General features: G+C 37.5%; 1 long non-coding RNA gene across 2 annotated transcripts in view; it reads left to right on the top strand.

The window, feature by feature from the left end:
* Window positions 1-22,795: 22,795 nt before the first annotated feature.
* The window catches only part of LOC123394364, a 35,175-nt gene continuing 32,808 nt past the window's right edge, over window positions 22,796-25,162 (top strand). For both annotated transcript variants that reach the window (XR_006609051.1, XR_006609052.1), the window contains exons 1-2: window positions 22,796-22,999; window positions 23,940-23,977. This is a non-coding gene — a long non-coding RNA (uncharacterized LOC123394364). The remainder of the gene's footprint in view (window positions 23,000-23,939; window positions 23,978-25,162) is intronic.

Here is a 25,162-nt window from a genome sequence, read left to right as displayed (position 1 = left end):
TCACTTACGATATCAATACAATGAAATAGCAGTGTGGTTCCCAAATAGGTTTATAACTGAGCTCCTCAATCAAAGCTGTTGTTTCTTTTCCCCAATTTCATGAGTTTTGAGCAGTGTGACCTTGGGCAAATTTCTTAACATCTTAAAGCCTCCATATAATGGTTACTAGCAATAGTACTTGCTTTCATGAGATTGTCTTAAGGATTAAATTAATTAATCTGCATAGAGTATGTTGTACCATCTCTGGAATAGCAAGTGACAAAGCATTCAAAATTATTAGCTACTACTATTAATATCATAATAATTAGATAAATCAAACCAAAAGAGTCCCTTGTTTCTCCCCCTCCTCCTTCTGTGTTTCTCTAAATTCTATACTGCTGCCACCAAAAAGAGGGTCATCAAGGTTTATCATTGTTTATTTCTTCTTCTTCTTCTTTGCTCTCTCTAGTTTTTAAAATCCTTTTAATTTAATCTCTCTGACAATTATTTATCACTGGTGTTGCTTGTACACAGTGTTTGCAATTCTGGATTGTAGTTCCTTGAGAGATAGCACTACTTTAAATATTAAAACACCCACCATTTTGTCAGTGAAATATTGTCACTTCTAGATTTTAAAAATTTATATTTTGGAGAATCATTTTAGGTCAAGGACTTCATGTATTAAGAAGAGGAAGGAGGAGATGGAAGGGGGGGAAGGGAAGAAGAAGGAGGAGGAGGACGAGTAAAAGGGGAAGAAGGAGAAGAAGAAGGGATCAGGGAGAGGGAGAAGTCGGGGAGGAAGAGGAGGGTGTGATCTGCATACCTGGGCAGGTCAATACCAGAGTAAATCTCAATTAGCAAAAATATATCCTGGTGTTATCCAGAGTCAGGTACAACAAAAATCCTTACCTAGGCCAAGACTTTTAGGACAAGTGGAATATATGTGCAAATAAATAATTAAATCCATCAATGAATAATGAAACTAAAGGAAATAACAAGACCAAATGCTTTGCTGGAGAAACAAAAAAATAAAACAGCTCAGTTTGACACTAATAGAATGTTACACCATTTTCAAAAACAAAAATTCATTCAAAAAGCAATTCATAAAGTTACCAAACGAAATACTGGAATTGTTGAAAATGGTAACGGAAGAAAACATTTTGATTAGCTAAAAGCAAACTCAATCTACCACCCCACTCCCAACTAGTTAAAATCAGAAAAAGTTTTTTATTATCACCTGGAATTTTTTCACAAAAACACACTTATTATTTGACTATGGCCCAATTGATTCATGTTGATTTGAAAAGTCAATGACATTCCATTTTTAATATATGATTTTCCTTATTTTATGTGGTGCTGACTTTATTTTAAATTAAATTAAGGTTTATTAATTCTACCCGCTAATAATTTATATTAGAATTATAAGCTTCTTCAATTTAACCTACGTTACATAGTACCTCTAAAAATGTTTTATCAAAAGCAAATACCTCCCTTCAAAGACCTTATAAGCTTGTACATAAAATGTATTACAGTTGTAGTATGGTAATTTTATTTTATTAATTTAATACCATAACATCACAGTTCGGAATTAGAAACTAGTAGGAATACCAGTATTTCAGCATTTCTCAAATTCAACCTCAGAATACAAGTGCTGTAGTCATTCTGCTGTGCTAGCTTGCTCTAGTGAAGAGATAGTACTCACAATCTTTCTTCAGCTGATCTTCAACTCAGTTGATCTTTATGATTTCTGGGTTAAAGAACATGCCGGAAACATGCCAGGTGGCCATGACACTCAGCAATTTTTTATTCTACATTAATCTTTTTTTCCGGTTTGAGAAATCTGGTATATGATTTTTCAGTACATTTCACACAAAATCATACAGGCAAATTTAGATGCGTCCTGAACATTCACTTGTGTCTGCACATGAAAGCTGATTAAATACCTGGTTTTCCTTTAAATTTGTAAATGAAACCTTGTTCTAATATATTAGTGTTGAAGGAAACAAGGAGGGATTCCATGGGATGTTTTCTATGTCACCTTGAAGAAATTTTCATACACCATCTGCTGGTTTATTGAGCATACAGAATGGCAATGTTGATGAATTCTTCCTTAGGAAATGATACATATTGACATAACCACCAGGCATAGCCTAATGATCAGCAGCATGCCAAGGTGCTTTGAAATACATCCAGCTTAAATTATCCATAGGTCTTTTGTATTTGTGAAGTGACTAATGCTCTAAATAATCTATTTTGGTTAGTGCTGTGCTTCATTTATCCATGCTGGTAAATGTGTCTTTCAAACCAGTTCAGAAATGAAATGCTTCCCTGTCTTCCTTGTCCTTGTGGGTTGTCATCTGAGAATTCTTACCCTGTTAAGGAGGTACAGGCTGAAAAAGTCAGTCTCGTTGAATGTCAAAAATAATTTAGAAACTGTTCTCTCTATTTTATTCCTTGGACTTACTAACATGGGTGTAGGAAGGAAATTACAATGATAGCTTTGAAATGAGAATTATTCTATACATCATTAAGAGTGAAGTCTTGACTCCCAAACCAGGAGGAAATTTAATTCAACTTTTTAAAAAATTATTGTTATTAATATATAATGTATTATTTGTCCCAGCAGTACAGGTCTGTGAATCATCAGCCTTGCACATTTCACAGTACTCATCATAGCACATACCCTCCCTGGTGCCCATAACCCAACCACCCTCTCCCTACCCCTTCACACCCCAGGAGCCCCCAGTTTGTTTTGTGAGATTAAGAGTCCTTTGTGGTTTGTCTCCCTCCCGATCCCATTTTATTTCATTTTATTCTTCCCCAGCCCCCACAAACCCCCTTCCTGCCTCTCAAATTCCTCATATCAGAGAGATCATATGATAATTATCTTTCTCTGATTGACTTATTTCGTTCAGCTTAATACCCTCCAGTTCCATCCACATCATTGCAAATGGCAAGATTTCATTTCTTTTGATGGTTGCATAGTATATCATTGCATATATATATATATATATATATATATATATATATATATATATATATACCACATCTTCTTTATCCATTAATCCATTGATGGACATCTAGTTTCCTTCCATATTTTGGCTCTTGTGGACATTGCTGCTATAAACATTTGCCCCTTTGGGTCACTACATTTGTATCCTTAGGGTAAATCCCAGTAGTTCAATTGCTGGGTCATAGGGTAGCTCTATTTTCAACTTTTTGAGGAACCTCCATGCTGTTTTCCAGAGTGGCTGCACCAGCTTGCATTCCCACCAGCAGTGTAGGAGGGTGCCCCTTTCTCCACATCTTTGCCAACATCTATCATTTCCAGACTTATTAATTTTATTAGCCATTCTGATTGGTGTGAGTGGTATCTCATCATGGTTTTGATTTGCATTATTATTTCTCTTCTCTTGCTGGGTTTAGGCTTTCTTTGCTGTTCTTTCTCCAGCTCCTTTAGGTGTAGGGTTAGGTTGTGTACTTGAGACCTTTCTTGTTTCTTGAGAAAGGCTTGTATCACTATATACTTTCCTCTCAGGACCACTTTTGCTGTGTCCCAAAGATTTTGAACAGTTGTGTTTTCATTTTCATTTGTTTCCATGAGTTTTTTCAATTCTTCTTTAATTTCCTGGTTGACCCATTCATTCTTTAGTAGGATGCTCTTTAGCCTCCATGTATTTGAGTGCTTTCCAACTTTCCTCTTGTGATTGAGTTCTAGCTTCAGAGCATTGTGGTCTGAAAATATGCAGGGAATGGTCTCAATCCTTTGGTACTAGTTGAGACCTGATTTAGGACCCAGGATGTGATCTATTCTGGAGAATGTTCCATGTTCATTAGAGAAGAATGTGTATTCTCTTGCCTTGGGATGGAATGTTCTGAATATATCTGTTATGTCCATCTGGTCCAGTGTGTCATTTAAGGCCTTTATTTCCTTGTTGATCTTTTGCTTAGATGATCTATCCATTTCAGTGGGGGAGATGTTAAAGTCTCCTACTATTATTTTATTATTTTCAATGTGTTTCTTTGATTTTGTTATTAATTGGTTTATATGGTTGACTGCTCCCATTTTAGGGGCATAGATATTTGGAATTATTAGATATTCTTGTTGGAAAGACCCTTTAAGTATGATATAGTGTCCTTCCTCATCTCTTATTACAGTCTTTGGCTTAAAATTTAATTGATCTGATATAAGATTGTCACCCCAGCTTTCTTCTGATGTCCACTAGCATGGTAAATTGCTTTCCACCCTCTCACTTTAAATCTGGAAGTGTCTTTGGGTCTAAAATGAGTTTCTTGTAGATAGCATATTGATGGATTTTGTTTCTTAATCCATTCTGATACCCTGTGTCTTTTGATTGGGGCATTTAGCCCATTTACATTTATGGTAACTATTGAAAAATATGAATTTAGTGCCATTGTATTGCCTGTAAGGTGACTGTTACTGTTTATTATAGTCTCTGTTTCTTTCTGGTCTGTTACTCTTAGGCTCTCTCTTTGCTTAGAGGACCCCTTTAAATATTCCCTGTAGGAAATATGTTAGCAAATTTTTTTAATTTTTGTTTGTCCTAGAAGCTTTTTATCTTTCCTTCTATTTTCAATGAAAGCCTAGCTGGATATAGTATTCTTAGCTGCATATTTTTCTTATTTAATGCTCTGAATATATCATGCCAGTCCTTTTTGGCCTGCAAGGTCTCTGTGGATAACTCTGCTGCCAACCTAATATTTCTTCCATTGTATGTTACAGACTTCTTGTCCCGAGCTGCTTTCAAGATTTACTCTTTGTCATTAAAACTTATAAGTTTTACTATTAGATGACAGGGTGTTGACCTATTTTTATTGATTTTGAGGGGCTTCTCTATGCCTCCTGGATTTTGATGCTTGTTTCCTTTGCCATATTAGGAAAATTCCCTACTATAATTTGCTCCAATATACCTTCTGCTCCTCTATCTCTTTCTTCTTCTTCTGGGATCCCAATTATTCTAATGTTGTTTCATCTTATAGTGTCACTTATCTCTCGAATTCTCCCCTCATGGTCCAGTAATTGTTTTTCTCTCTTTTGCTCAGCTTCTCTATTTGTCAGTTGGTCTTCTATATCACTAATTCTCTCTTCTGCCTCAATTATCCTAGCAGTAAGAGCCTCCATTTTTTATAGCACCTCATTAATAACTTTTTAAATATCAATTCGGTTAGATTTTAGTTCTTTTATTTCTCCAGAAAAGGATTTCATTTCTCCAGAAAGGGAATCTCTAATATTTTCCATGCCTTTTTCGAGCCCAGTTAGCACCTTGATAATCGTTATTCTGAACTCTAGTTCTGATATATTACCAGTGTCCATATTGATTAGGTCCCTAGCCATCAGTACTGCCTCTTGTTCTTTTTTCTTCTGGTGAGTTTTTCCACCTTGTCATTGTATCCAGATAAGAATATATGAATGAGTAAATAAAATACTAAAAGGGTGGCAAAGACCCCAGAAAAATATATGCTAACTGAGTCAGAAGAGACCCAAAATGAGGGGGAAGAAGAAGAAAGGGGGGGACATATATATATATATATATATATATATATATATATCTGAATAGAACAGAGCCTCCCACTTGAGTTTATTATGGTCTCTTAGAAGAAATTACCTCCCAAAATGTTAAAGAAAGAAAAACTTTTTAATATACAACAATAAAGGTAAAAACGATGAAGGGATGGCATATGACTATAAAGATGAAAATTTAAAAAGATTCTTAAAAAGGAATTGATAAGATAAGTTGGTTAGAAAAAGAAAAAAAAGAAAAGAAAAAGAGGAGAGAATGTGATCAGGCTGGAGACTAGAACAAAGCCATGTGCTAGATTTAGGGAATACTTTGATCTGTTAGAAGAAATTGTATCTCAAAATTTTAAAGGAAAAAAACTTATATGTATATAAAAAATAAGGTCAAATACAATGAAGAGATAAAATAGGACTATAACAATGAAAATTTTAAAAGATTTTTTTAAGTTATTGCTAAGATAAAATAGTTCAAAAACGTTACAAGAGTGAAGAGAAAAGTTAAAAAAATAGGATAAAAAAATTAAATTAAAAAATTAACTTTGCAAGACTAAAGGATCATGGGGGTGGAAAGCCATGAATTCTATGTGTTGCTTTCCCCAAGCTCTGGAGTTCTAGAGTTCTCCTTGATCAGTGAACTTGGTCTTGGCTGGACCGCCCTTGCCAGGAGCTCGGCTAAGTAATCTGCTTGGGTTCACTCTCAGGAGCTTTTATTCTCTGAACATTTTCCATAGAGCTCTGGAGGATGGGAGCGAAAATGGTGGCCTCCCAATCTCCAGTGCCATAGGAACCGAGAGCTCAGGGCTCCACTCCTCAGTGCACCCTCAGAGAAAAGCAGTCAGTCCCTCCTGTCTCCCTGGTCTCTAGCCACATTCTGTGATCAACCAGGCTGTGACAGGGCATTTCTATCTCTCACACACAGCCCCATTTGGAGTCTCCAAACCCAGAAGATTCCTGTCATGTGCTCCCACACCATTCCTTCCAGAGTAGGAAGGAGGGGGTCTCTCTGGATCTACCACTTGTGGGGTCCCTGCTGGAAGAGCAGTGGTCCAACTGTGTCTTGGGTCACGGTTTAAGGTAAGCCCATCTCTGCAGCCAGCTTCCCCTCTCTGATACCTAGGAGCTCTGCCACACTCAGACACCTCCAGTCTTTCTGTGATCCCAAGGACCTGAGACCACACTGTCCCCATGAGGGCTCCACCCTGGCTTAGCCTCTGGAGCAATGTCTTTCAGTGGTCAGGCTTTTAAATGTTCTGTTTTTGTGCTCTGCTACTTCACCGCTTGCCTGGGGCCAGCCCCTCCCCCTGCTGTCTATCTTCCTGTTGCTTCGGATTCCCCTCTCTGCAGGTCCTACCTCACCGAAAGTGGTCAACTTTCTGTTTCTAGAATGCTGCTCATCTTCTCTTCTATCTCCTGTTGAGTTTGTGGGTGTTTGGAATGGTTTGATAACTACCTAGCTGACCTCCTGGGACCTAATGATATTTCAATCTCCTATTCCTCCACCATCTTGCTTCCTCCCTCTTTTTTTTTTTTTTTTTTTTTTAATTAACACATAATGTACTATTTGTCTCAGGGGTACAGGTCCATGATTCATCTATCTTACACAATTTGCAGCACTCATAATAACACATACCCTCCCCAATGTCCGTCACCCTCCCTCCCTATCCCTTTCACCCTCTTCTACTCCAGTAACCCTCAATTTGTTTCCTGAGATTAAGAGTCTCTTATGGTTTGTTCCCATCTCTGGTTTTGTCTTGTTTCATTTTTTCCTCTCTTCCCCTATGATTCTCTGTCTTGTTTCTCAAATTTCTCATATCAGTGAGATCATACGATAATTGTCTTTCTCTGGTTCACTTATTTTGCTTAGCGTAATACCCTCTAGTTCTATCCATGCTGTTACAAATGGCAAGATTTCAGAGTTTTTTTGATGGCTGCATAGTATTCCGTTATGTATATATACCACATCTTTATCCATTCATCTGTCAATGGACATCAAGGCTCTTTCTATAGTTTGGCTATTGTGGATCAATACAACTTCTTCTTTTTTTTTTTTAAGATTTCATTTATTTATTTGACACAGAGAGAGAGAGAGATTACAAGTAGGCAGAGAGGCAGGCAGAGAGAGGAAGGGAAGCAGTCTCCCTGCTGAGCAGAGAGCCCAACACAGGGCTTGATCCCAGAACCCTGGGATCATGACCTGAGCTGAAAGCAGAGGCCCTAACCCACTGAGCCACCCAGGCGCCCTGGATCAATACAACTTCTTAAACAGAAAAAGTTGGGAGTCCAAATATGGTTAATGAGGAGAGAGAGGTTGCTGATATAATTAATAAATAATTTTTAAAATTGAGCAAGGAGGTTTTTATGAATCATGGCATCAATTATAGTATACAGAATCATAGGAAAAATCATGGAGTATGTCAAAATCTCAATTATACAACTTAATTTATGGATACATAGGCTGAAAGCCTCAAAGGAAAATAGAAACATTCAGTCTATCATTCGATGCCCAGAATTTTGGTATTGCTTCATAAGTGAAGGTATGAGACAGGGTTCCATTCAAGAACTAGAATCACTCTAAATACTAAACAGAACAGAATTAAATCTAAGAATTTTATAAAAATCCTTTGGAGAACTGGGCATGTGGATTGATCCAGGCCTCTAGATCTGACCTCTGTCAGAATCAGAAAGTCAGGGAATTAGGAATCACTGATGAAACTACTGAATTAAAAAAAAAAAAAGTGTACCACTATTATGTTCCAAGGACAAAAATGTCATTGCTGGAACAATGCCCATGGTTCCCTCAAAACTGCTGCTTGGAACATTGGCCCTTGGGGACCAACTGTCTCCTTCAGGGCAATTTCTTCCTGACATGATTAATTCTGCTTCTCAAGTGTAACTTTCAGCAGAACATGGTATAAATCAAGCAAGGAGATGTCTCCAACTCACTTCCATCTTCTTGGGGTCTGGCAACTATATTGGGGAAGCTTATTTTAAACATGGAACTGTAGATACCAGAGAGCCTGGGTGGTCTTCCAGCCTCTGCAATGCAGAAAGACCCATTAGAAAAAAGTGAGAATGTATCTCAATTCTATACCAATTAGCCATATTCAATATATTTACAAAGTGTTTTCAATATATTTTCAAAGTGTTGTCCGAATGACATGCACTCCTCATAATAACCCATCAAGATAGAAAGTGCTGGGGCACCTGGGTGGCTCAGTGGGTTAAAGCCTCTACCTTCGGCTCAGGTCATGATCCCAGGGTCCTGGGATCGAGCCCCGCATCGGGCTCTCTGCTCAGCGGGGAGTCTGTTTCTCCCTCCCCCTCTGCCTGCCTCTCTGCCTGATTGTGCTCTCTCTCTCTTTGTCAAATAAATAAAATCTTTTTTTAAAAAAAAAGAAAGTGCTCTAACATTTAACAGAGAAGAAAATGTACCATGTGCATTGTTCCATGTCTAGATTACAGGTGGAATAAGGTGCCAGGAGAAGTAACTCTGCACCCCAGATTTGCTTTTGAGCTCCTCCACATTGATGCCACACTGCCTCTACTGGGCTTTGCTGAGTAAAGCTGGTATCTGTATCTTGATTATCAAACATCTACAAAAATAAAGATGTATTTGGTTAAAATTTAAAGGAGAAAGGCCATCAGGTGAAAAAGAATATATACCTCTATAATAAATATGAAGAAATAACATTCTGAAATTGAATAAGAGATTACCTTTATTGAATCAAAGAAATGGATTGCCCCAAATTGCCCAAAAAAGTGATTGTATAGGTCCTGGTATAAGGGAAATAGTCAATTTATAGTAGTTTTAAATGGCAGATGTGGTTACAAAACACTGTAAAATATTTAGAAAAGCAAAATATATGAGGACTATATCAAAATTAAATGGCTACTTCCAGATAATGGTAATTTGAGTGTCTTTATTGTTTTGAGATTCTTCTTCCTTTTCATTATGAAATGAAAACAAAATTCTATATATTTTTTTAAGATTTTATTTATTTATTTGACAGACAGAAATCACCAATAGGCAGAGAGGCAAGCAAAGAGAAAGGGGAAAGTAGGCTCCCCGCTGAGCAGAGAGCCCAATGCGGGGCTCCATCCCAGGACCCTGGGATCATGACCTGAGCTGAAGGCAGAGGCTTTAACCCACTGAGCCACCCAGGCGCCCCCCAAATTCTATATTTTTGAAACACTGAAATTTATCTTATAAACTTAAACATGGATAACTTTATTTTTTGTGCCAATAAACTGGAGCTAGGATAATACATTTTTCTTTCTGAGACCTTAAAAAAACCACACACACACATACACACACGCTCACACTCATACACATCCACTCACTCACATAAACAGCTCTAGTACAGATATGTAATGCTTAAAAGCATGTTTAAAAGCATGTAATGTTTAAAAACTTGGTTGTGAATTATTATCCCAATCAGATATAATTAGCCAGGGACACCTGGGTGTCTCAGTTGCTTAAGAGGCCGCCTTAGGCTCGGGTCATGACCCCAGAGTCCTGAGATCAAGTCCCGCATGGGGCTTCTTGCTCGTCAGGGAGTCTGCTTCTCTCTCTGCCTCTGCCTGCCACTCTGCCTGCTTGTGCTCACTCTCACTCTTTCTCTCTCTGACAAATAAATAAATAAACAAAATACTTTTTAAAAAAGATATAATCAGCCCATCATTTATTTTTTCCATGGATATACTAAAAGATAATAATGCTATTATTACTTCTAAATATTATTATTACTTTTCAGATCTCACCTCCAGACCATTATACCCTGCACTCTGCATCAGGTAATAATACTTGGTACTGAACTGAACTCCAGTTTAAGGAGGTAAAACATGTTGAAGAAATAAGCAAATACTGTGCATCATAAGTACAGACCTAATATCCATGGGTAATTTATAGCTTCCTACGTCAAACGCTGATGGAAGGCAGTTGAGAATGGAGTGCGGATTAAGCCGAGATGAAATGTCAAGGGGATCCAGTAGGGATTAGCTGCTACTGTTTTGGAATCTCAGGACTATGGAATGCTAGATGGCTCCGCTCAAAATTCTAGCTCAACAGATTTCATCGTTATAGGTTCCCCTCCCCCCAGTAGCGCCGGTCGCCTCCAGAGCATCTCCACGTCTGTTCCCTAATTGCTCACTTTCTCTCCCCAAAATATATTGTGATCCCTTTCAGGAATAACTCTGGTGCTCTCCCAAGCTCGGCAGTCTCCTCTCTGACTTTTCTGTCCAGAAATGGACGTTAGCCAAGACATTCTTGGTGGATGATTTATCGTCTCCACTATTGCTATTACTGACAGCGCTGAAAACCTAGATGGGCGCGGAAGACTCTCCTGCAGGACATCACACTGTTGATGACACGGCCTCACTATTGTCGCTCATTCGCTTTGCTTAACTCTCAGACCTCACTTCTTGCTGACCACCCCCCCCCACTCAAGTTATGAACTGCCTGTATTTTTTTAGTCGTCCTTGTGTATTTGACGAATGCAAACAAAATTTGAATATTTGCTCAAGCAGAATATTGCGACATAATCTATAAATTCATGCCATGACCCGCCCAGAGAGTACCCATAAGATTCGTTTATTCATTATTTTTTAGGAAAAGGTAGGTATGCTCAGAATCATGACATTTTCAAATAGGGGAAATGTGGCTCCTTTATGCGGTAAATAGGACATCTCAACCAGTAAGACCCTGCATCTGAATCACATGAGGAGAGCTGGCAGATGGACCCTGAAGAATTCAAGCTCGGTAAAATGAACTATAGATCTCACTGGGCTCCTCTTCCTTACTTTTCCCATTTTTCTCCCCACTCATTTAACCATAGAAGCCGTTAGTGCCTAGGAGGGTCTGGGAAGAGAATGGGGAGGTGGTGGGGGCAGATAAGGGAGAAGAGAGTGGAATGGGACAGAATTTGGGGAAGTTTGAGGAGTAATAAAGAACAGAAACTTCTACTGTCACTGGAAAGTCAGATGCAAGAACAGCAGGAGCTCCCACTGTGAGCTGCGTAGCTGGTGATTTCATCCCCGAGGCAGCTGTAACAGAGCTCATTCCAAAGAAGGAATCAGTAACTGTTTATAAAAAGGGCAGAATTGCTCAACTGCCATCCCAAGCCTGTGACTGTACCTGTTTGTGCGATGAGTGTCAGAATGTTTTGGGACACCTCTCACTATTCCCAGTTACCGGAAACAGGTTATAGCATTGTTGGGGGAGTGTTTGGGGAGAAGGGCTTGGCACATACCTCCCTGCACCTTTCAGAGAGGGACAAAACAATTTTTATATCAGTAATGTGGAGGAACTGCCAAAAGTGCAAGAAAAATCAGCTAAGTGAAATGTGAACATGTCACTGAAAAAATCAGTAGGATATTAACCTAAAAATGCTGTTAGCACTTTTGATCCTGGTTATAAAAATATTGAACAATTGATACAAATGGGCAATGACCAGGACAAATAGATACAAGGTAGTGTGTTGGAAAAGGGCCCTAGAGGGTCCAGGTGTCTAGTGGAAGGACTGGGGTGACCCAGACATTAATATGTATTTTATTACTATAATGATCTATACAGACAAAACAATGTGTTACCCTAAACTTTAAGCTCTGCCCTGATATCACCCAGATGTAATTCAAGTGTTGATGGCACATCGTTCATGATCTCTAGCAGCCTGATGTTCTGTCTAACAACCAGTAGGAACTTGCTTATTCATAGGGCACATAACTTTGCACAATTTACAATACGCCTCTTTTACAGTACTTCAGTCATTCTGCATTTTCACAATGGCTAGTTATGGTTTCTTTACCAGATACTTTGATTCATATGAAAATAATGTCAAAATAAATTCTGTCGTTTTTCACAGACATTCTAAGAGTTTCGCTACCATCTTAATCAAGGGTACTAATGTGTGAAATAATGAAATATTTCATCAAATGTTTTCTCAGTCAGTGTACAACTAATACGAATCTAAATAAGATTTCCAATCAGGAGTCTGCATCAAAATTTACCAGGAAAGACAAAATATCAAAATAAGCTTGAACTTTTAAAGAATATTTGTATTAAAACTTCAATTTTTTTATTGAGATATAATTGACATACAATATGACATTAGTTTCAGGTAGACAATATAATGATTTGATCCTTATTTCTATTGCAAAATGATCAGCTCAGTAAATCTAGTTAATATCACCATAAATCGTTACAAAAGTTTTTTCTTGTGATGAGGAGTTTAAGATCTACTCTCTCAGCAACTTTCAAATATGCAATACAGTTTTGTTAACCATAGTCACCATGATATGAAATGTTTATTCTATAACTGAAGATTTTTGTACCCTTGGACTCCCCTCACCCATTTTGTCTGCCTCTCAACCCCAGCCTCTGGGCAACCACCAATCACCTATATCTATGAACTTGGGTTTTTGTTGTTGTTGTTGTTGTTGTTGGGTTGTTTTGAGGGGGGGTTACCTTTTTTAAAAAAATTTAAATATACATGAGATCATATGGTGTCTGTTTTTCTCTGACTTTTTAAACTTTGCATAATGCCTTCAAGGTGCATCCATGCTGTTGCAAATGGCAAGATTTCCTTCATTTTTATTTCTATGGCTGAATAATATTCCTCTGTGAGATATATATACATATATGAACATTTTTATTATCCAATCATCTATTAGTGGACAGGTGTTGTTTCCACATCTTGGCTATTATTAATAATGCTGCAATGAACATGGGGTGCATATATCTTTTCAAGATAGTGTTTTTGTTTTCTTTGGTAGGATTGGTGGATCATATGGTAGTTCTGTTCTATTTTTAGTTTTTTGAGGAAACTTTATACTGTTTCCATAGTGACGGTACCAGTTTACATTCCCAACAACAGTGCACAAGTGTTCCTTTTTCCCACATCCTTGCCAACACTTATTATTTCTTGAAAACTTCCATTTCTTAGATTGCTTTTTATTATCATATTCTACAGACATGTTTAGAGATGCTTGCTCAAGTTCAGTTAGGTGTGATTTTCGTGTTTTCACCCAGCTTACTGTGAAACATAGTGTTTGTGATAGATATACCTACTAACTTATCAAATTAAGAGTGTCAAGTAACAAGTAGGTAACTATAAGAATTATGTGTATTTTTTGACACTGCATTTTTTTTAAATTAAGTTCAGAATTTCACACATTGCTGTATTAAACACATCCAACTATTTTATATTTAAGAAAGTACATAAAAATTGTTCACCAGAGTTTTCTGTCTTCCAGAGCACTTTTTACATGATTTAAGATTTTAAAAAGTCAATGTATAAATAACGCCAAATCCTTTTTGAGAACTTTAAGAAGAAATATATGTGAAATAGTCAAAGAGAAATCAAATAGACTAAACTTCAGGGAAAAATTCTTTCCCATATAAGATGAAATAGTACTCTAAAGGAAGTGAAGGGGGCACCTGGGTGGCTCAGTGGGTTAAGCCTCTACCTTTGGCTCGGGCCATGGTCTCAGGGTCCTGGGATCAAGCCCCTCATCAGGCTTTCTTCTTAGCAGGGAGCCTGCTTCCCCCTCTCTCTCTCTCTGCCTGCCTTCTCTCTGCCTACTTGTGATGTCTCTCTCTGTCAAATAAATAAATAAAATCTTAAAAAAAAAAAATAAGGAAGCAGAGAACCAACTGGAATAAAAGCCCCGGAGGCCACAGGATAAGCTGATATGAAAGAATATAACATAGGGTGTCCCTACCATGGATGCTCCTATCAGTTAAAACACCCTGCTTGTAAATAACAGAAAACCCAACATAACATGACTTAACGATTGAAGAGGACGTGTTGGCTCATGAAACCCTAAACCCAAGGATAGGCCTGTTCAGGACAGACTTGAAATACAGGTGCAAGCGCTTCGCTAAGGATCCAATGTCTTTGTCTTACCAGCCTGCCTCTGCCAAGCTGGTTTCATTCTAAATATGACTTTTCTTATAATACCGTGATGGAACCACATGGATCTACCTCTCCACCCTTCAATTCCACCAAAAACAAAACAAAACAAGCAAAAAAACACAAAATAAAAACAAAAACCCAGAGACCATGGGGAATGGGTGCTGGGAAGGCATCCTATAAATGCCCGCCAAAATATTCACATTAAATAAACACAATAATTGGTGTCATGTAAAATGTTTGCCATTCATAGCCATGTTACAAGATTTTGATCATTGGATATTAAATATTAAATCTGATTATGAGGAGAATGTTAATTATGCCTATATTGAAATATGAGGTTGATAGAAAAAGCAAAATAATATTTAATTAATAAATACTCTGCCAGAACAGCTTGTTTTTCACCAGTTATAGCTACTGATATAAATAAGTAGCACTTCCCTGGACTCAGTGTTCTGCCAACAAAAATTCAATTATGAGGAAAAATGGCAGTTAAGGATTTCTATTTGGATAGAAGTTCTAGGAAACCCTAAAGGCTTCTAAGTGGAATACATTTGAAATTAGAATTTTGGAAGAAATACGAATTTGTGGTAAAACTATCAATAAAAAATTGTTAGGATGTTTTAAACAGATTAAAGAACACAGAGTACATCTGAAATCTATATGTAAAAATGACAGTTGGCAGAAAATAATTCTTCCTTGAAAGGAGAGTTGAGGAGATTAAGCTGAGGACAAAACGAAATGTTTACCGTTAGAATTTAGAGTAAAAGATGAGGACAAAATCTTTTCACCTTCTTTCGTATACAAACTTGAAATAATAGGAACAATGAAAACCAACCTTGCAAATCAGAACCATATCCTCTCAGGGTTTTTTTTTTTTTAATCTTTTTAATATTTTGTCAAAGATTTATTTATTTTAAAGAGTGAAGAGCACGAGCAGGGGAAAGGGTAGATGGAGAGAGAGAGAGTGAATCCTCAAGCTGACTCCCCACTGAGCGTGGACCCCCCTATGTAGGGCTTGATCCCAAGACCCTGAGGTCATGACCTGAGCCAAAAGCAACCAACAGAGCCACCCAGGTACCCCACCCTCAGTTTATTTAACAGGTAAGTAAACAACTTATAGGACAAAAGAATAGCTGTGAATTAGGTAAACTCTAAGTAGAAAACCTCAAAAATATCTTCAATGAAGAAAGTCTTGGGGCACCTGTATGGCTGTCATTAAGCATCTGCCTTCAGCTGGAATCATGATCCCAAGGATCTGGGATCAAACCCTGCATTGGGCCCCCTGCTCAGTGGGAAGCCTGCTTCTCCCTCTCCCACTCCCCCTGCATGTGTTTTCCCTCTCTCGCTATGTCTCTCTGTCAAATAAACAAATAAAATCTTTAAAAAAAAAAAAAAAAGAATTGGAAGTCTCTTGGGTTTTAGCTATGTCAACAAAATGACTGAGACCAAATTTTATGAGATTAATAGTAAACTTACCTGCAGCAAATTTAAATCATGACCTTGTTTATAAATGGGCCATTTAACCATAATGGAAAATGGGAAGTTTGCCACTACATTTGAGGAATACACCAATGTTCCATAGAAACATATAATAGTTTTGAGATTCAGCAGTAATGATGGCTCGTGAGTAAAAACTATTAAATGCTTTCAATGATATCAGTTCTTTACTGGGTTATATACAAGCATTTGCATAAAGACCAATAATTTTCTGAAACATTTTTAAGTGAAATTAAGTTTAAAACTACAGACCCTTCTGGCTAAATAAGATGCTATTCAACAATGAATGTGTCAACAAAGAAATAAAAAAAGAAATAAAAATGAAAATCTGACAGTCCAAAAATCTCTGGGATTCAGCCAAAGTGGTTCTAACAGGGAAGTTTATTGCAGTACAGGCGTACCCCCAAGAAGCGAGAAGAATCTCAAGTGAATAGCCTCACCTCCACCCGAAGGTGCTAGAAAACAAACAAACAAACCCCAAACCCAAAAATGGGGAAAAAAGGAAGAGAGAGAAACCAAGAAATATACTCTTAACTATAGAGAACAAACTGATGGTTACCAGAGGGGACGTTGGTGGGGAGATGAGACTTAAAGAGTATACTTATCATGATGTAAATACAAATAAAATAAAAATTTTTAAAAAGCTTTTATTTATTTATTCATGAGAGAATGAGTGAGAGAGAGCATGAGAGAGGAGGTCAGAGGGAGAAGCAGACTCCCCAAAGAGCTGGGAGCCCGATGCAGGACTCGATCCTGGAAGTCCGGGATCATGACCTGAGCCGAAGGCAGTTGTTCACCCAGGCGCCCCAATAAAATAAAATTATTTTAAAAACTATAGGCACTTCTGTCATTGAAAATATATCATCTTTTTTTATCATTGTGCCTTATTAATCATGATTAGAAAGATGTTTGAAAGATCACTGAAATAAATATAGTATTAAATGGCTTTTAAATAATACATGTTCAGGGCACCTGGGTGGCACAGTCTTTTAAGCCTCTGACTCTTGGTGTTGGCTCAGATCATGATCTCAGGGTGGCAAAATCGGGCCCAGAGTTGGCTTCCAAGCTCAGCTCAGAGCGTCCTTGAGATTCTCTCTCCCTCTCCTTCTGCCCCAGGCTCATGCTCTCTATCTCTGTCTCTCTCTTCCTAAAATAAATAAATTAATCTTTTAAAAATAAAAATAAGTAAATAGTACATGTTCATTTTTAAAAATTCAAATAGGGGACGCCTGGGTGGCTCAGCGGGTTAAAGCCTCTGCCTTCAGCTCAGGTCATGATCCCAGAGTCCTGGGATGGAGCCCCGCATCGGGCTGTCTGCTCAGCTGGGAGCCTGCTTACCCCTCTCTCTCTCTTTCTCTGCCTGCCTCTCTGCATACTTGGATCTCTGTCTGTCAAATAAATGAAATCTTTTTAAAAAATTAAAAAAATAAATAAAATAAAAATAAAAATTCGAATAGTACCAAAGTGTATGCGCTGAGAAGCAAGTGTCCTTCATAGGTGCTTACGAGGTCTTGTGCAGTTCAAACTTAACTTAGCAATGGCCACCTCCCCCCATCTCTGCCCAAATCCTTGGGAGATCTCATTACCCTGAACCCAACACTCCATTGCAATGAGCACTGGATCTTTCAATCCTTCCCTTTCTATCGGTGGTAGTGAGGGAGGGTTGGGAGGTGGAAGTAAGGGCAGCCGCAGTTATGTCTGCCAGATTTTCTATCTTGCCTCCTCCCCCTCACCCAGCACCATTTCCAGCTTGCCACCAGATGAGGAGATACAAACTGAGGCCTTTATAAGAGAACCATGGAAAACTTTTACTTAGCGTAGCTGGTAGCTATATCTAACTTTCCACATCTCTGAAACTGCATGACCTACCTCATGAGGAAATTTACAGAAGGTTGATTTGTATGTCTGTCTACTTGTGCAAGCAGTGAGGAGTACTGAACAGACTTCTTTTTAATCTTTTAAAAAAAGATTTTATATATTTATTTGACAGAGAGAGCACATAAGCAGGGGAAGTGGCAGGCAGAGGCAGAGGGAGAAGCAGACTCTCCACTGAGCAGGGAAAGCCTGATGTGGGTGGGACTCAATCCCGGGACCCTGGGATCATGACATCCTCAAGTTAAATTATGGATCCTGGGGCTCAACATAGAGTCTGCTTAAGATTCTCTCTCTCTCTTGGGCGCCTGGGTGGCTCAGTGGGTTAAGCTGCTGCCTTCGGCTCGGGTCATGATCTCAGGGTCCTGGGATCAAGTCCCGCATCGGGCTCTCTGCTCGGCAGGGAGTCTGCTTCCTCCTCTCTCTCTCTCTGCCTTCCTCTCTGCTTACTTGTGATCTCTCTCTGTCAAATAAATAAATAAAATCTTAAAAAAAAAAAAAAAAGATTCTCTCTCTCTCCTTTTGCTCCTCCCCTGCTTAAACTCTCAAAAGACAGACATAAAGAGAAAGGAATAAAGAAAGAAAGAGAAAATCTTAAAAGAAAAGAAAAAATATGGATCTCAATGCTTGCTATCATGATTGGAGTTGACTATGATGTAGCCATTCTTGCTTTATCATAATAGTCATAGAGCAGTTATGCTTTTTTTAATTTATATTTCTATTACAAATATAATATCCTGACTATGCCATGTATTAAATAGGCTCTGTAGCATATCCTACTAATATGTTTATAGTAAAGTAACAGGTCCTTTGTTCCAAATAATCAACTTAAAAGTTTACTTTTAAAACAGAGCTAATTGATATGCTAACCCACCTATATCAACACACAGTTGTAAAAGGGCTATGTTTATTACTGTATTATAGTGCTTAGCAACATTGAGCACTCTAAATCAAATTAAAGTCAGGCCTTGTTTCCTCATTACAGATATTTTTAGCTGCTGAACTCTCTCCCACTAGTACTACTTTGTTTCTTCCAGATTAAATTAAATCAAAGGCATGACAAAATATTTTGGCAAATAGAATGTGTTTTATTTGTTTCTGAAAAAAAAGATATCTTTCCCCTTTGGAATATCCACTGATGCCTTCCCCTGTCATCTAACTTGTTCCCTTATCTCAAAAGCGTTGACATATTCACAGAGGACAGATTCTGTATCAACCATGTACAGATCCCCCTGGACATACCCGCACAAGGAAGTAAAAACTGAGTCCACGTCTGTTTTTAGTAAATTAAACTGAGTCATGTTTCCCTCATGATCCTTTTGGTTCTCTGTTCCAAAATGATAACCCAGTCAACTGGAGGTTCTTCCATTTAATACACACATGGATATGCTTTATCTTCTATGGGAAGCATTTTTTCTTCCTTTTACATCTCTATTAGATTTAGCTACCGATAAGAGGCTATCTTGAATATATTGAATGGAGTCCTTTCAAAAACCAAGTCCTTTAGGGCTTATTTGTTTTTCACTCTAATAAGAAGAGAGATGGGGCACCTGGGTGGCTCAGTGGTTCCAAGTCTCTGCCTTCAGCTCGGCTCAGGTCATGATCCCAGGGTCCTGGGATCCAACCAGGCATCCCTTCCCTTCCTCTCTCTCTGCCTGCCTCTCTGCCTACCTGTGATCTCTATCAAATAAATAAATAAATAAAATCTTAAAAATATTTTTTAAAAAAATTAGAAAAAAAATAGAAAAGAGAAAATTTTTCACCAAGATGCATTTAACAATGCCAAGTTGCGCATTAAGATACAAACTACGGATTGAGAATCTTAATGTGCAGAAATAGCACATTGTAATGAAAAGAAAACTTTCTGAGAAATGCGACTTACGTGCAGAGATCCATAATACATGATGTACAATGCACATTCGCACAAAGGAAAAAGCATTTGATCATGAAAATATTCACTACTGAGCTCAAATCTTTTCTTTAGAGTTAATTACAGTTAATGTTTGTCATTAATGAATTAAATGAGGTCTTCATGGATCTCTTTTGGGCTGTGTCTATATTAGAACAAAAAGTTAATTTAAGGTTAAACTGGTTTCATCAACACCAATAGTGAATTGAAAACTTTCCTTTTTTAAAAGATTTTTATTTATTTATTTGTGAAAGAGAAGAGCAAGAGAGCACAAGTGGTAGGGAGGGTCACAGGGAGAGGGAGAAGCAGACTTGCCATTCAGCAGAGATCCCGACATGGGGCTCGATCCAAGGAACACCATGATCATGACCTGAGCCATGTAGGCACCCCGGGAATGAAAACTTTCAATGATTTTTTTTTCACATTTATATGAGGAAGAGAAAGTAAAATTCAAGATTATTCATTCTGGTTTTGTGTTTGTAACTATTTTAAGGAGGGTGTCTTAGTTTCCTAAGGCTGCCATAGCTAAGTACAACAAATTGGGTACTTTAAAATAATAGAAATTTGTTCTCTCACAGCCTTGAGGCTCTGAAATCAAGGTGTTTGCAGAACCTTGCTCCCTCTGAAGCCTCTAAAGGAAGATTCTTCTTAGCCTCTTCCAGAATCTGGTAGCCCTGGATATTCTTTGGTGTGTGGCAGCACACCTGAATCTACCTCCATTTTCCCACGGCCATCTTCCCTGAGTAGCTCTTCTCTTCATCTTACACTGGATTAAGGTATGATTTCATTTTAACTTAAACCTAAGTAAATCTGCAATGACTCACCAGCTGAATATGGTCACATTCTGAGGGATTGGGAGTTAGGACTTCAACATGCCTTTTTGGGGGACACAATTCAACCCATAACAGGGAGCTAGCAACATAATGCATTTGTTTTCCACATGAGTTCTGAACCAATGGAAGAAGAAAACTAAAGAGATGATAAATGGTAAGCAAAATATCACTTTTATTGACGTTAAAGCTTATTTTGGAGCCTCTGATTTATTTGAAGGCAGATGAGCTTGGTCACCTGAAACGCTGACATCACACTGACCTCACATTTACTTAACCTATCCAGTAGCAGATAACACAGGACTGTCCCGGATCTCTTCCGGTGTTGGCCTGCCCCTAGAACGAATAGCATGGAGGAACGGTGCAAATATGTCTTTCCTACAGCTCAGACTGGTGATTCCAGAACCCAACTAAGATTAAAGCGAGAGAAAGAGAAAAGAAAAAACTCAAGCATCACATTGATACTGCTCCCTCCACAGGAAAGAAACATCAGGAATACGGAATAAGCTTCCTTATGATAGTAAATACATATGCATATTAAGACAGCTTCATTGTTGTGAATAGCCATCAGTAAGGCTCAGGGCATTTTTCCTGGGGCTTGATTTTAAAGATTTTTTAAAAATATTTGTATTATAAATGTATATATATATTCTGTTCTGCAGAATTTTATGTGCTGTTTTGCAGAATTTTAGCCTAAGTTTAAAATAAGGCTGTCTAAAGTATTTTGTAAAATAGGAAAAGGTTCAGAATTCCACATCACTTAACCCATTCTATATTGAATAACACTGAGCTTGTCACAAGAAAGTTTGCCAGGAGGATCATTTGGCTGAAACTGCACATCCATTAAACGCCTCAAGCATTGACTTTTATGTATTTTCCCATTCGAGGAACATAAAATCTTACAGGATTCAAAGAAAATGTGCATCTCATAACTTTCAGTTTGTATCCTATTACTAGACTGTACCATGTATAGTAGCCTACTAATAGTTTCTTGTAAATTCTGAAATTAGCTTGTTAAATAGAAGAAAATATATACTTGCATCCTGAAGGGGTCAGATTGTATGGTGTGAAAGAGAAAGGTAAATTACAATTTTATTAACTTTTTTTTAGATACCTTTATTTTTAATACGTTAGAAGTGTTAAAAATAAAAAGAAGGGGGCTTTTCTCCCCAAAACTCCAAAAATTATACAAACTTTTAGAAGGCTTTTGTTTCTGAGTAGGGAAATTTCTACTAAGGGGTGGATGCAGTAGGAAGCCTGTAAGATGACCACATGTGAACCCTGCTTCCTCCCCTCTACTCACCTGTATGTAATCCTCTCCCCTGGATTAAAGGCTGGACTTAATGACTTGCTTCTAATGACTAGCATGTAGTCAATCTGATGGGTATTGCTCCCAAAATTAAGGTTTTTTTTTTTCTTAATTTATACACATTTTGGTTTATTCCAATACCACATCATTGTACCATGAGAATGTTTATTTCAAGGTGATTTTTAACCGTGTAGCCACAATCCCCCTATAGTTTTACATTATTTTTTCTCTACTTTTTAAATATGAGATACAGAATTTATCAGAGTTTACAAGGGACAGACACATTCTTTCTGCGGAATCAGGTATCATATTTAACTTAAAAACTCTTATTAACCTTTTGGATAGCAAGAATTTGAAGCTGTTGGGCGTCCCATGTGTTTACAGGTCCCAAAGTAGCCCTGAAGTCTATGTAGACTTCAGGAAAATATCTTTGATAAACTATAACAAAACTCACCTCAAAATAAAAACCTACGAAATGCCCATAGTTCTATCCAGAGTCAACATTTTTACAATATCCATTTTCAGAAACAACAGTGAAAGATAGATTTACGTTCAGAAAACAGAGCCTCTATACTAAGATGCCCTAACTTGCAATCTAGCACCCCATGCTGAATTCTGTTCAGTCCTCTTATTACTGAAAACACCCATCCTCAGATGCCCCAAATAATGTCAGGTGGGACAATGATTTGAACAAAGAGAATTCCAAAGAGAGCTACGTTTTAAGACAGTAGGAGGACATGGGGAGATGGAGAGGAGAAGGGAGTTGGGGGAAATTAGAGGGGGAGACGAACCATGAGAGACTGTGGACTCTGAGAAATAAACTGAGGGTTTTGGAGCAAAGGGGGGTGGGAGGTTGGGTGAGCCTGGTGGTGGGTATTATGGACCGCACGTATTACTTGGAGCATTGGGTGTGGTGCGTAAACACTGAATTCTAGAACACTGAAAAGAAATTAAAAAAAAAAAAAAGACAGTGGCTCCCATTCTGTTTGTTCTAATATACTATCTCTTGGATCACTTGCTCTCAGGATAGCCCTGGGAAAGAGTCATGTCAAGAGGGGGCTTAGAAGATTTCTCCCTAGTTGAAACTTCCCAGGAGTCTGCAAGCCCAGTCAACAGTTTGCCTACAGCGTTGTGAGAAGCCCTGATCCTAAGGTACCCTGTTGAGCTATGCCCAACATTCTGATCCACAGAAACTGTGAGACAAGAAATGTTTGTTTCAGGCCTTTAAGCCACTTAGTTGTGGAGGAATTCGTTATGCAACCGTCGATAACTAAAAGGGGAAAGGCCTAAGATTCTGATGTAATTTAGTGTTAAGATTATGGGTTTAGAAGTTAATTTGTCCAATAACTTAGGAACATTTTGTTTAAGTAATACATCATATTTTCTTGTCAAAAAAATTTTGGATAAAAAGAGATAGAAACAATCAAATTCAATCTCCAATTTCCCTAAATTCACATCCTTCTTCTGAATTAATCATTAAGTTATTTTTCCAGAACTTTTTCTCGGCATTAACATTTTCACATATGGAGTTTTACTTCATAGAAATAAAAAAGAACATTCTGCAACATGCTTTTTTTTTTTTTTTTTTTTTTTTAGTTTAACTTGTCCTAAACATCTTCCCACAGCTGCGCATTGATTTCTAACTTACTCTCTTACCTTCTATGGTAATCTATAACAGAACCATAAAACAACTTTATTTAATCTACCTGCTGATGATGCACATTTGAGTTTCTAGTATTTCACCCTGACCAACACTGTTGCAATTAATTAATAGACTTGTACTTATCTCTTTGTGCTCATGAACTGATATATCCCTATTTTAGACTTGTTTGCAAAAGACATGGGCATTTTTTCTTGACAGATTTCCCAACTTCTCTTTAACACAATAACCATTTATACTGTCCGACCGTGTATTAGAATTCTGGTTTTCCCCAGATATTTTCCATCTTTTGAATACATTCTACCTTCTTCTTCCACCTTACTAATTAATCACATGTTTTATATTTCTTCTCCTTGCTATCGTTTTGTTTGTAAAAGGTTTGGATCTTTAAGCCACCTGTTAGCTTTCTAATAATGTTTGATTAACTTACAGGTCAAACAAGGAGACAACTCTTCCAAATATGAAAACAGGTAATGTTTCCAACTGACTTTAAATTCAACTATAGAGCATAAGCCCTGTTGAATTCCTCACTTCCTTCTTACTTGAATATCCTACAGTTCTTCTACATAGTTGGTAATCAATACATGATGACTTAATTTAATTGATTAATTTGCCCATGACATCTCATGTCAACTACCATTGAAATATACAGTGACCACCTACAGCCAAAATCTTGGTTGTAAAAAAATATGACATTCCATTGGGATATGATGGAATCCACAGCTGGTACAGGGGAAGTATGAGATGAACATGGAAGATCATGGGACAGAAAGTATGGAGGCACTCAGAGAAGGATGGAGACATGCCAAGCAACACAGGAGCTGGCTTGATTTTTCTGATTTTAATAATTGTATATCCTTCTTCTTAGGGAATACACTCTGGTATTTAGGAGTCAAGGAGCAAGATTTCTACAACTTGTACTCAAATGGTTCAGAAAAATTGACTGATGATAGCTACACAGCTAGCTAGCTAGATGATAGAGAGAATAATAAAATAAATGGGACAAAATATAAACAGTTGATCGATCTGGGTCAATAATATATAGGAATTATTCATATGATTCTTGCAACTTCTCACTAAGTTTGAAATTATATCAAAATACAGTTTGCCCCAAAACCAAGGTTTAGAATTTGTTTTTCATAATATTAGTAGTTAGTGTTCTTTGAAAATGGAATTTTTTTTTTCTCCAAGCATTTTGGCTATAGTTCTGTTGCTTAGATACCTAATTCAGCACAATCTCACCATTTAATTCTCTAAAAAACTTGAGAGCTCTTTCCCAGAGTAAAATTTTCATTTCATACTATGATTGCTACAAAGTCTGTGATTTTAGGTTTCCAATTGCTACAGATCACAAACAAAATTAATTGAGAGTGTTCAGGATGAGGAAACTAGGGTAATATTCTAAAGCCCTGAATTCTGTTCTTATATTGAAATACCAGGCAACGTAAATTAACCCTACTTTATTCATATGAATACGGTAACTCTTGTTGTTCTTGAACTCTTTTATACTACTATTAACTATTTTTAATTAAAATTATAATTGCATGTGTTGCCTTTTAATGTAGAAAAGACAGTAACTCCTCCAAAAAATAATGGTGATGGAGATACACATGTAAGCATATTTTTAGTCATAAGAGCAACAGAAAAAGAACAGC

This window comes from Mustela putorius, unplaced genomic scaffold, assembly GCF_011764305.1.
Source record: "Mustela putorius furo isolate JIRA1106 unplaced genomic scaffold, ASM1176430v1.1 tig00003834_pilon_pilon_pilon, whole genome shotgun sequence".
Lineage (NCBI taxonomy): Eukaryota > Metazoa > Chordata > Mammalia > Carnivora > Mustelidae > Mustela > Mustela putorius.
Note: the sequence above shows the minus strand (reverse complement) of the source record. Positions and strands in the feature narration are given on the sequence as shown.